This window comes from Felis catus, chromosome X (genome assembly GCF_018350175.1).
Source record: "Felis catus isolate Fca126 chromosome X, F.catus_Fca126_mat1.0, whole genome shotgun sequence".
NCBI classification, from domain to species: domain Eukaryota; kingdom Metazoa; phylum Chordata; class Mammalia; order Carnivora; family Felidae; genus Felis; species Felis catus.
Window position 1 is genome coordinate 80,078,601 of NC_058386.1, and position 13,265 is coordinate 80,091,865.

Here is a 13,265-nt window from a genome sequence, read left to right on the forward strand (position 1 = left end):
GGCAAGGTGGAAGAAGGTACAAATCTGAAACCACCACTTGCAAAGAATATCACCATTTCAAAATATTTTCTCTCTTCTTATAGAATCAAAGTAAAATAATAACTAATGTTTACTGAGCGATTACTATACATAAGGCACTATTCTAAATGCTTGACGTGAATTAACTTTTGTAATCATTACAACTATATGAGAGAAAGGTACCATTAATATTCCCATTTACAGATGAAAGATCAGAAGCACGTGGAAGTTAAGTAACTTGCATACAACTGATGAAAATTTAGTAAGACCAAACCCAGGACAGGCAGTCTAGCTCCAGAGCCTGGACCCTTAACCACTATGTATGCTGCTTCTCCAAAGATGTCTACTAATCAACTGTAAAATGAAAGTGGCAGAAATTGAGGTAGTGCAATTAAAATAGAAATTAGGATCAGAGAACTCAGGTGAGTTTTAACAGAGAAAGTCAGAGAGACAAATTCAAACACAAAGAGGAGAAGCAGGGGCTGAGAAGAGAAGAGCCTTGGTGCATGTACAGTAAGATGAAAGAGAACCAGAGAGTGAGCTCTAATAATATTGTGGGTGTAGTTATGGTAAGAATATGAAAACTTTCAGCTGAAGAGTTTATGGGCCAATTTTTCTTGTATTTGTTAAATCAATCCACCATACAATGCACTAAACATACTATCCATACTATCCAACATAGAGAATAATACATAATGTATATCCATAGAGGCCTCCACCTGCAATTTCTAATATTTTGTAAGTTCTGACAGAATCTGAAGATGTGCAACACCATGCGCCATAAATTATGCATCTGAAATACCTAGTAAATGGTGAATCCATTCCCCACTCAATGAGGAAGTAGCAAAGGCATACTCAAGGAAATGTGTTGTTGTCTCGACAAGGGAGAGTGTCATAATTTTGAATTAGGACAAGTCCCAACAGACCTATTGTACCTCTGAAAAGGGAGGTGGTGTACCATCTCTGTGGAGGTGATAGTGCAAACTTGTTTGCTGTGCTCAACCTTGAACATCCACCAGCCTGACTCTCTGAGGCTTTGATAAGAACATTCAGTACATATTATGAAGAGCTATGCAATGAACACAATAGATACATTGTAATTCTCTACATTGGTCAAAAGGAATCACAGCAGATTTTTAACATATGACCAACCTAGATATAGAATGCTTGCTGCCCTGAATATGAAAGGGTAAAGATCAAAAGGCCAATAACTGGAAAGCCATAATTATAAGAAAATGAAGAGCAGGAGAGAGTAAAGCATTGACCTCTTTGCTAATTATTTTCAGAAAGGATCACTGAGCATCACCTGTATTAAAACTAAAATCATTAAATAGGCCAACTCACTTAGCTCCTCCAAATTATGTCATGCAGCTATGCAGCCCTGTGGACCTACCAGCATGTAGTTCTATTAAAAAACCGATCATCTTATATTTCCTTTATGGTCAAGAAGACCAACTGGAAACACAGGATTTACAACGTGTAGCCATTTCTAGCTTTATGGCACAGATGTTGGGGCTTCCTGTAAATACTAATCCCACAGCCTAAACAGATTCAAACTTTATCTTTTATAAAAAAAAAATTGGTCCTGCCCACATGGACTCCTGCATCTCAGAAGAAAGGAAATGACCTGTCTGAATCATATGTTCTTATAACAAATATTAATTTTTTGACCTGCATCTCTGGTATCTGGAGCACAGGAAAATTTCCTTAATTCACAACAAAAAATTGCTACTTTAAGCCAGAAACTTCAATCCTGAATTGAGTGCATTTCAGCAGTTGCCAAAACATGCTTAGGACATACGTTGAAGAGGAATATAAGGACAATGCAATTAACCACCCCTTAGACCAAGGTTTCTCAGCCTTGGTACTATTGATATTTTGTTGTCTATGCTGTCCAGCACATTGTAGGATGTTTAGCAGCATCCCTGTCTTCTACCCATTAGATGCTAGTAGTGCCTCTCCCAAAATTTACAACCAAAATGGTCTCCATACATTGCTAAATAACCCTCAGTTGACAAACACTGTTTACGCTCTTTAAAATGCTATTCCTGTGGCATGTTAGATTGCCAGACTGTAGACGAAAGAGCACTGTCATTAGAACAATCTGTACTCTGCCACTTTATCTATGGGACCCTGGGCCTGATATCTAATGTCTTTGAGCCTCAATTTCTTTGTCTGCAAAAGGCATTTGCTAAAAGCTTCATCACAAGGCCATTTTCAAGACTAAATGAGATACTGTACATGAAATACCAGGTACACACAAATGCTCAATAAATGGTTAATGTTTATATGATCATTACTACATGTGATGTCTTCATTGAGTTATAATTAAATATTATGTCGGTGGTCTTTTTATAGGAGTGATACAGGAAATATATATTTAGGAGAAAGCTTGGGGAAGATGGTGGAGTAGGAGGATGCTCGTCCTGCTGTCTCATCCTGCTGGCTTACCTCATCCTGCTGATCACCTAGATTCCACCCACATCTGCCTAAATAACCCAGAAAAACACCAGAAGACTAACACAATGGACTCTCCAGAGTCAAGCGTAGAAAAGAAGCCCACAGAAGAGGGTAGGAAGGGCAGAGAGGTGGTGTGTGCTACATGAACTGGCCGGAGGGAGCTAGGGCAGTGGAGGGGCAGCCCATCAGGCAAGGCAGAGCTCCCAAAGTCTGGCTTGCAAAAGCGGAGGGGCCGGACTCCATGAGTTTTGACAGCCAGCTGGACTTAACATCTGGAATGTTAAGAGTCAATAGTTCTGCTCTCAGAGAGCAGGGAGGATGAGAGGATGCCTGAAGGGAGAGTTGTTGAGCCCTGGAAGACAGAGATCAGCACAGCAGGGGAACAAAGGCACTGGCAAGCGCCATTTCCCTCTCCCATCCCCCAGCCCAATTTCCAAAGGGAAACAGTTCCTGTCACCTAACTTGCTTGTACCATGCAAACTCCCAAGCTGTGCTTCTGTGGATCCATCCTTCCAATGGGCATGCCTCCCTCCCAGTGCTGCAGGGCCCATCCTGCAGAGGACCACCACGGCAATGCGACCTAAGCCTGCCCCTCCTGCCCCTGTGCACCTTGCGGATCCACCCCGGTTAATACGCCCTTAGATCAAAATGAACAAGCACCACAAGCCTGGCAGTGTGCAAGTAGCCCAGACAGGGGACACACCACTCCACAGTGAGTCCTGCCCCTGACATAGGGGAAGGTAAGGTACACACCAGTCTGACTGTGGCCCCAGCAATGGGGTGGGAACAGACATCTGGTCTGACTGTGGCCCTGCACACCAACACAAGTTTCTCCGGAAAGCACAGGAGAAATGTCCTGCAGTTTGGAGCCACCCCAGGGAAAACCAAAAATAATTAAATGAAAGAATTCTCCTCAAAAGAAAATCCAGGAAATGGCGACAGCTAACAAATTGATCAAAAACGATATAAGCAATATAATGGAGCAGGAATTTAGAATAATAGTCATCAAATTAATTGCTGGGATTGATAAAAGCATAGAGGACAGCAGAGAATCTATGCTACAGAGATCAAAGGACTAAAAAATAGTCATGAGAAGCTAAAAAATGCTATAAATGAGGTGCAAAATAAAATGGAATCGACTACAGCAGGGATTGAAGAGGCAGAGGAGAGAATAGGTGCATTAGAAGGTAAGATCATGGAAAGAGAGGAAGTTGAGAAAAAGAGAGATAAAAAATATCCAGCAGTATGAGGGGAGAATTAGAGAATTAAGTGATGCGATCAAGAGGCACAGAGAACTCCCTTTAGACGTAACTTGAATCGATCTTCTCCATGACATATCATAGTCAAACTGGCAAAATACAAGGATAAACAGAAAATTCTGAAAGCAGCTAGGGATAAACATGCTCTAACATATAAAGGGAGATCGATAAGACTAGTGATGGATTTATCTACTGAAACTTGGCAGGCAAGAAAGGAATGGCAGGGAACCTTCAATGTGATGAACAGAAAAAAAATGCAGCTGAGAATCCTTTATCCAGCAAGTCTGTCATTGAAAATAAAAGGAGAGATAAAGGTCTTCCCAAACAAACAAAAACTGAAGGAATTAGTCACTACTAAACAAGCCCTAAAAGAGATCCTAAGGGGGATCCTGTGAGACAAGGTACCAGAGACATCACTACAAGCATGAAACCTACAGACATCACAATGACTCTAAACCCGTATCTTTCTATAATAACACTGAATGTAAATGGACTAAATGTGACAACCAAAAGACATAGGGTATCAGAATGGTTAAAAAAAAAAAAGACCCATCTATTTGCTGTCTACAAGAGACACATTTTAGACCCGAGGAAACCTTCAGATTGAAAGTGAGGGGATGGAGAACTATCTACCATGCTACTAGAAATCAAAAGAAAGTTGGAACAGCCATACTTATAGCAGACAAACTAGACTGTAAATTAAAGGCTGTAACAAGAGATGAAGAAGGGCATTACATAATCATTACAGGGTCTATCCATCAGGAAGAGCTAAAAATTATAAATGTCAATGCGCCGAATATGGGAACCCCAAATATATAAAACAATTACAAACATAAGCACACTTATTGATAAGAATGTGGTAATTGCAGGGGATTTTAATACTCCTCTTACAGAAATGAATAGATCATGTAGACACAGGATCAAAAAAGAAACAGGGGCCCTGAATGATACATTGGATCAGATGGACTTGACAGATATATTTAGAACTCTGCATCCCAAAGCAACAGAATATACTTTCTTCTCGAGTGCACAAGGAACATTCTCCAAGATAGATCACATACTGGGTCACAAAACAGCCCTTCATAAGTATACAAGAATTGAGATCCTACCATGCATACTTTGAGACCACAATGCTATGAAGCTTGAAATCAACCACAGAAAAAAGTCTGGAAAACCTCCAAAAGCATGGAGGTTAAAGAACACCCTACTAACGAATGAGTGGGTCAACCAGGCAATTAGAGAAGAAATTAAGAAATATATGGAAACAAATGAAAATGAAAAGACAACAATCCAAATGCTTTGGGATGCAGCGAAGGCAGTCCTGAGAGGAAAATACATTGCAATCCAGGCCTATCTCAAGAAACAAGAAAAATCCCAAATACAAAATCTAACAGCACACCTAAAGGAAATAGAAGCAGAAGAGAAAAGACACCCCAAACCCAGCAGAAGAAGAGAAATAATATAGATGATAGCAGAAATAAACAATATAGAATCTAAAAAAAATTGTAAAGCAGATCAATGAAGCCAAGAGATGGTTTTTTGAAAAAATAAACAAAATTGATAAACTTCTATCCAGGCTTCTCAAAAAGAAAAGGGAGAGGACCCAAATGGATAAAATCATGAATGAAAATGGAATTATGATAACCAATCCCTCAGAAATACAACCAATTATCAGGGAATACTATGAAAAATTATATGCCAACAAATTGGACAACCTGGAAGAAATGGACAAATTTCTGAACACCCACACTCCCAAAACTCCAAAAGGAAGAAATAGAAAGTTTGAACAGACCCATAACCAGCGAAGAAATTGAATCAGTCATCAAAAATCTCCCAACAAATAAGAGTCCAGGACCAGATGGCTTCCCTGGGGAATTCCACCAAACATTTAAAGAAGAAATAATACCTATTCTTCTCAAGCTGTTTCAACAGATAGAAAGAGAAGGAAAACTTCCAGACTCATTCTATGAAGCCAGTATTACTTTGATTCCTAAACCAGACAGAGACCTAGTATAAAAGAGAACTACAGGCCAATATCCCTGATAAATATGGATGCAAAAATTCTCAATAAGATACTAGCAAATCAAATTCAACAGCTTATAAAAAGAATTATTCACCATGATCAAGTGGGATTAATTCCTGGGATGCAGGGCTGGTTCAACATTCACAAATCAACCAACCTGATACATCACATTAATAACAGAAAAGATAAGAACCATATGATCCCGTCAATTGATGCAGAAAAAGCATTTGACAAAATTCAGCATCCTTTCTTAATAAAAACCCTTGAGAAAGTCGGGATAGACGGAACATACTTAAAGATCATAAAAGCCATTTATGAAAAGCCCACAGCTAATATCATCCTCAATGGGGAAAGACTGAGAGCTTTCTCCCTGAGATCAGGAACACGTCAAGCATGTCCATTCTCACCGCTGTTGTTTAACATAGTGTTGGAAGTTCTAGCATCAGCAATCAGACAACAAAAGGAAATCAAAGGCATCAAAATTGGCAAAGATGAAGTCAAGCTTTCACTTTTTTCAGATGACATGGTATTATACATGGAAAATCCGATAGACTCCACCAAAAGTCTGCTAGAACTGATACATGAATTCAGCAAAGTTGCAGGATAAAGAATCAATGTACAGAAATCAGTTGCATTCTTATACACTAATAATGAAGCAACAGAAAGATAAATAAAGAAACTGATCCCATTCACAATTGCACCAAGAAGCATAAAATACCTAGGAATAAACCTAACCAAAGACGTAAAAGATCTGTATGCTGAAAACTATAGAAAGCTTATGAAGGAAATTGAAGATATAAAGAAATGGAAAAACATTCCGTGCTCATGGATTGGAAGAATAAATATTGTCAAAATGTCAATACTACCCAAAGCTATCTACATATTCAATGCAATCCTAATCAAAATTGTGCCAGCATTCTTCTCAAAGCTAGAACAAGTAATCATAAAATTTGTATGGAACCACAAAAGACCCCGAATAGCCAAGGTAATTTTGAAGAAGAAGACCAAAGCAGGAGGCATCACAGTCCCAGACTTTAGCCTCTACTACAAAGCTGTCATCATCAAGACAGCATGGTATTGGCAAAAAACAGACACATAGACCAATGGAACAGAATAGAAACCCCAGAACTAGACCCACAAACATATGGCCAACTAATGTTTAACAAAGCAGGAAAGAATATCCAATAGAAAAAAGACAGTCTCTTTAACAAATGGTGCTGGGAGAACTGGACAGCAACATGCAGAAGGATGAAACTAACCACTTTCTTACACCATTCACAAAAACGAATTCAAAATGGAGAAAGGACCTGAATGTGAGACAGGAAACCATCAAAACCCCAGTGGAGAAAGCAGGAAAAGACCTCTCTGACCTCAGTCGCAGCAATTTCTTACTTAACACATCCCCAAAGGCAAGGGAATTAAAAGCACAAATGATCTATTGGGACCTCATGAAGATAAAAAGCTTCTGCACAGCAAAGGAAACAATGAAGAAAACTAAAAGGCAACCAACGGAATGGGAAAACATATTTGCAAATGACATATCAGACAAAGGTCTAGTATCCATAATCTGTAAAGAGCTCACCAAACTCCACATCAGAAAAACAAATAATCCAGTGAAGAAAAGGGCAGAAAACATGAATAGACACTTCTCTAAAGAAGACATCCAGATGGCCAACAGACACATGAAAAGATTCTCAACGTCGCTCGTCATCAGGGAAATACAAATCAAAACCACACTGAGATACCACCTCACGCCAGTCAGAGTGGCTAAAATGAACAAATCGGGAGACTATAGACGCTGGCAAGGATTTGGAGAAATGGGAACCCTCTTGCACTGTTGATGGGAATGCAAACTGGTGTAGCCACTCTGGAAAACAGTGTGGTGGTTCCTCAGAAAATTAAAAATAGACCTACCCTATGACCCAGCAATAGCACTGCTAGGAATTTACCCAAGGGATACAGGAGTGCTGATGCATAGGGGCACTTGTACCCCAATGTTTATAGCAACACTCTCAACAATAGCCAAATTATGGAAAGAGCCTAAATGTCCATCAACTGATGCATGGATAAATAAATTGTGGTGTATATACACAATGGAATACTACTTGGCAATGAGAAAGAATGAAATATGGCCTTTTGTGGCAACGTGGACGGAACTGGAGTGTTATGCTAAGTGAAATAAGTCATACAGAGAAAGACAGATACCATATGTTTTCACTCTCATATGGATCCTGAGAAACTTATCAGAATTCTATAGGGGAGGGGCCAAAAAAGAGGCTAGAGTGGGAGCAAGTCAAAGCATAAGAGACTCTTAAAAACTGAGAACAAACTGAGGGTTGATGGGGGGTGGGAGGGAGGGGAGGGTGGGTAATGGGTACTGAGGTGGGCGCCTGTTGCAATGAGCACTGTGTGTTGTATGGAAACCAATTTGACAATAAATTTTATATTAAAAAAACCTGAGAATAAACTGAAGGTTGATCGGGGTGGGAGGGAGGGGAAAGTGGGTGATAGGCATTGAGGAGGGCACCTATTGGGATGAGCAGTGGGTGTTTTATGGAAACCAATTTGACAATAAATTTCATATTTTAAATAAAGGAAATATGTATTTAAATAATATTTCTATGTCTTCTATAAACTACAGTCACACCCTGAACTATGTTAATATCTCTGAAAATTCAGGAACAGGAAAAGAAATTCTCCTGTCAAGTGTGTGTCCTTCCTTAAATGAAAAATGAGAACTGTATACCCTGGTGTACTTATAATTTTGCCTTGGCTTCTCAAAAGCTTCAAGATAAATATAATGTTTAATTGCAGTGATTTGGATGCCAGGGATATCTATTTAGCTTCTCCCAATTGGTTTTGGATCTGCCTTTTTAAAGTGGGATCATTCTTTTTTATATGCATCTGAATATTACAAACCATCTCAGAGCTTCTGTTTTTTATGCAGAAGTGAGAGGAATAATAATACAGTGAAGGACTGAATACTAGGATCTACAGGACTGGTAATGTGAGTTTAAAATGTCAGGTATTCTTGGCTAAAATCCACAACATAAGAAACAACAGGTGTTGGTGAGGATGTGGAGAAAAGTCAATCCTCGTGCACTGTTGGTGGGAATGCAAACTGGTACAGCCACTGTGGAAAACAGTATGGAGGTTCCTCAAAAAAGTAAAAATAGAACTACCCTATTAATTTCAGTAATCACATCCCTTGGTATTTACCCCCAAATACAGAAACACCAATTCAAAAGGCCATATGCAACTCTATGTTTACTGCAGCATTATTTATGTACAATATCCAAGTTATGGAAGCAGCCCAAGTGTTCATCAATTAATGAATGGATAAAGGAGAAGCGGGATATATATAGTGGAGTATTATTCAGCCATAAAAATAGAAATAAATATTCCCATTTTCAACAATATGTATGGATCTAGAGAGTATAATGCTAAGTGAAATAGGTCAGAGAAAGAAAATTACATATGATTTCGCTCACATAATTAAGAAACAAAACAAAAAGAGAGACAAAGAGACAGAGACAGAAAGAGGCAAACCAAGAAAGAGACTCTTAAATATAGAGAACAACCTGATGGTTACCAGAGGAGATGTGGGTGGGAACATGGGTGAAATAAGTGATGGAGATTAAGAGTACACTTAGCATGGGAGGGAGCCAAGATGGTGGAATAGCGTTGAAATTTTTTGTCCCACATCCATGAAATACAGCCAGAACAACACTAAATCATCCTGCACACCTAGAAAACTGATCTGAGGTTTAACACAACAATCTGCACAACCTAAAGCACAGAATTCAGCATAAAGAGAAAAAATTCATTTTTATTTTTAATTTTATTAAAATCACTTTTATTTAATATTTTTCTACTATATGTTTTCCTTTTCTGTAATTTTTTTTCAAATTCTATTTTACTTCCATCATTTCATTTTAGTCTACTTCAGTGTATTCATTTTTTTCAAATTTTCAAACGATTTCCTTTTTTTTCTTTTTTCCCCCTTTTATCTCTAATCCATCAAGCCACTTTCAACACCCAGAGCAAAACACACCTAGGATCTAGCATCATTTATTCGCCTTTGTGTGTGTGTGTGTGTGTAATTTTTTAATTTTAACATTTTTTATTTTAATTTTTAATTTTAATTTTTTCTACGTCATTAATTCCTTTTCTCCCTTCAAAATGACGAAATGAAAGAATTCACCCCAAAAGAAAGAGCAGGAAGAAACAACAGCCAGGGATTTAACCAACACAGATACAAACAAGATGTCTGAACCAGAATGTAGAATCACAATAATAAGAATACTAGCTGGAGTCGAAAATAGATTAGAATCCCTTTCTGCAGAGATAAAAGAAGTAAAAACTAGTCAGGATGAGATAAAAAAAGTAATGCTATAACTAAGCTGTGATCTCAAAAGGATGCCATAGTGGCAGTGATGGAGAAGGAAGAGCAGAGCATCAGCGATATAGAGGACAAACTTATAGAGAATAATGAAGCATAAAAAAAAGAAGGAGAGTAAGGCAAAAGAGCACGATTTAAGAATTACAGAAATCAGTGACTTATTAAAAAGGAACAACATCAGAATCATAGGGGTCCCAAAAGAGGAAGAGAGAGAAATAGGAGTAGAAGGGTTATATGATGAAATCATAGCAGAAAACTTTCTTAACCTGGGGAAAGCCACATATATCAAAATCCAGAAAGCACAGATGACTCCCATTAGGGTCAACAAAAAACAAGCATCAACAAGGCATTTCATAGTCAAATTCACAATATACTCAGGCAAGGCGAGAATCATGAAAGCAGCAAGGGAAAAAAGGTCCTTAACCTACAAGGGAAGACACAGAAGGTTTGCAGCAGAACATCCACAGAAACTTGGCAGGCCAGAAAGGAGTGGCAGGATATATTCAATGTGCTGAATCAGAAAAATATGCAGCCAATAATTCTTTATCCAGCAAGGCTGTCATTAAAATAGAAGGAGAGATAAAAAGTTTCCCAGAAAAACAAAACTTAAAGGAGTTTATGACCACTAAACCAGCCCTGCAAGAAATTTTAAGGGGGACTTTCTGAGGGGTGAAAATATGAAAAACAAAAACAAAAAGACCAAAAGCAAAAAAGGATTAGAAAGGACCAGAGAACAGCACCAGAAACTCCAATTCTACAGGCATAATAAAGGCAATAAATTCATATCTTTCAGTACTCACTCTAAACATCAATGGACTCAATACTCCAATCAAAAGACATAGGGTAACAGAATGGATAAGAAACCAAGATCCATCTATATGCTGTGTACAAGAGACCCACTTTAGACCTAAAAACACCTTCAGATTGAAAATAAGGGGATAGAAAACCATCTATCATGCTAATGGTCACTAGAAGAAAGCCGGGGTTGCCATACTTATATCAGACAATCTAGACTTTAAAATAAAGACTGTGTCAAGATATGCAGAAGGGCATTATATCATAATCAAGAGTTCTATAGACAAAGAAGACCTAACGATTGTAAACATTTATGCGCCAAATGTGGAAGCACCCAAATATATAAATCAATTAATCACAAACATAAAGAAACTCATAAATAGTATTACCATAATAGTAGGAGACTTCAATACCCCACTCACAACAATGGACAGATCATCTAATAAAAAAATCAACAAGGAAACAATGGCTTTGAATGACACACTGGACCAGATGGACTTAACAGATATATTCAGAACATTTCATCCTAAAGCAGCAGAATATACATTCTTCTCCAGTGCACATGGAACATTCTCCAGAATAGACCATATACTGGGACACAAATCAGCCCTAAGTAAGTTGAAAAAGATTGAGATCATACCGTGCATATTTTCAGACCACAACACTATGAAACTCGAAATCAACCACAAGAAAAAGTGTGGAAAGGTAACAAATACTTGGAGACTGAAGAAAATCCTACTAAAGAATGAATGGGCTAATGAAGAAGTTAAAGAGGAAATTAAAAAATTCATGTAAGCCAATGGAAATGATAAAAACACAACCCAAAACCTCTGGGACACAGCAAAGGCGGTCATAAGAGGAAAGTATATAGCAATCCAGGCCTTCCTAAAGAAGGAAGAAAGATCTCAGATACACAACCTAACCTTATGCCTTAAGGAGCTGGAAAAAGAACAGCAAATAAAGCCTAAAACCAGCAGAAGGCAGGAAATAATAAAGATTAGAGCAGAAAATAATGCTATTGAAACCAAAAAAACAGTAGAACAGATCAATGAAACCAGAAGCTGGTTCTTTGCAACAATTGACAAAATTGATAAACCACTAGCCAGTTTGACCAAGGAGAAGAAGGAAAGGACCCAAATAAATAAAATCAAGGATGGAAGGGAAGTGATCACTATGAGCACAACAGAAATAAAAACTATAACAACAGAATATTATCAGCAATTATATGCCAATAAAATGGGTAATCTGGAAGAAATGGACAAATTCCTGGAAACATATACACTACCAAAACTGAAACAGGAAGAAATAGAAAATTTGAACACACCCATAACCAGTAAGGAAATCGAATTAGTAATCAAAAATCTGCCAAAAAGCAAGAGTCCAGGGCCAGATGGCCCTCCAGGGGAATTCTACCAAACATTTAATCAAGAGTTAACACCTATTCTCTTGAAACTGTTCCAAAAAATAGAAATGGAAGGAAAACTTCCAAATTCTTTCTATGAAGCCAGCATTACCTTGATTCTAAAACCAGACAGACACTAAAGCCAGACACTAAAAAGGAGAACTATAGACTAATTTCCGTGATGAACATGGATGCAAAAATCCTCAACAAGATATTAGCAAACTGGATCCAACAATACATTAAAAAAATTATTCACCACAACCAAGTGGGATTTATACCTGGGATGCAGGGCTGTTTCAGTATCCACAAAACAATTAACGTGATTCATCACATCAATAAAAGAAAGCACAAAACCCATATGATCCTCTCAATAGATGCAGAGAAAGCATTTGACAAAATACAGCATCCTTTCTTGATAAAAACCCTCAAGAAAGTAAGGATAGAAGGAGCATACCTCGAGATCATAAAAGCCATATATGAACGACCCAATGCTAATATCATCCTCAATGGAGAAAAACTGAGAGCTTTCCCCCTAAGGTCGGGAACAAGACAGGGATGTCCACTCTCACCACTGTTATTCAACATAGTATTGGAAGTTTTAGCCTCTGCAATCGGACAACACAAAGAAACAAAAGGCATCCAAATTGGCCAGGAGGAGGTCAAACTTTCACACATCACAGATGACATGATACTCTATATGGAAAACCAAAAAGATTCCAGCAAAAAACTTCTAGAATTCATTCATGAATTCAGCAATGTTTCAGGATATAAAATCAATGCACAGAAATTGGTTGCATTCCTATATACCAACAATGAAGTGACAGAAAGAGAAATCAAAGAATCAATCCCATTTACAGTTGTACCAAAAAACATAAAATACTTAGGAATAAACCTAACCAAACAGGT

The 13,265-nt window shown here is 38.0% G+C and overlaps 1 protein-coding gene across 2 annotated transcripts in view; it reads right to left on the reverse strand.

Moving 5' to 3' along the window:
- Positions 1-13,265, reverse strand: part of PCDH19 (protocadherin 19) — a 144,589-nt gene that overhangs the window by 52,386 nt on the left and 78,938 nt on the right. The gene's annotated exons all lie outside the window — the stretch shown is intronic.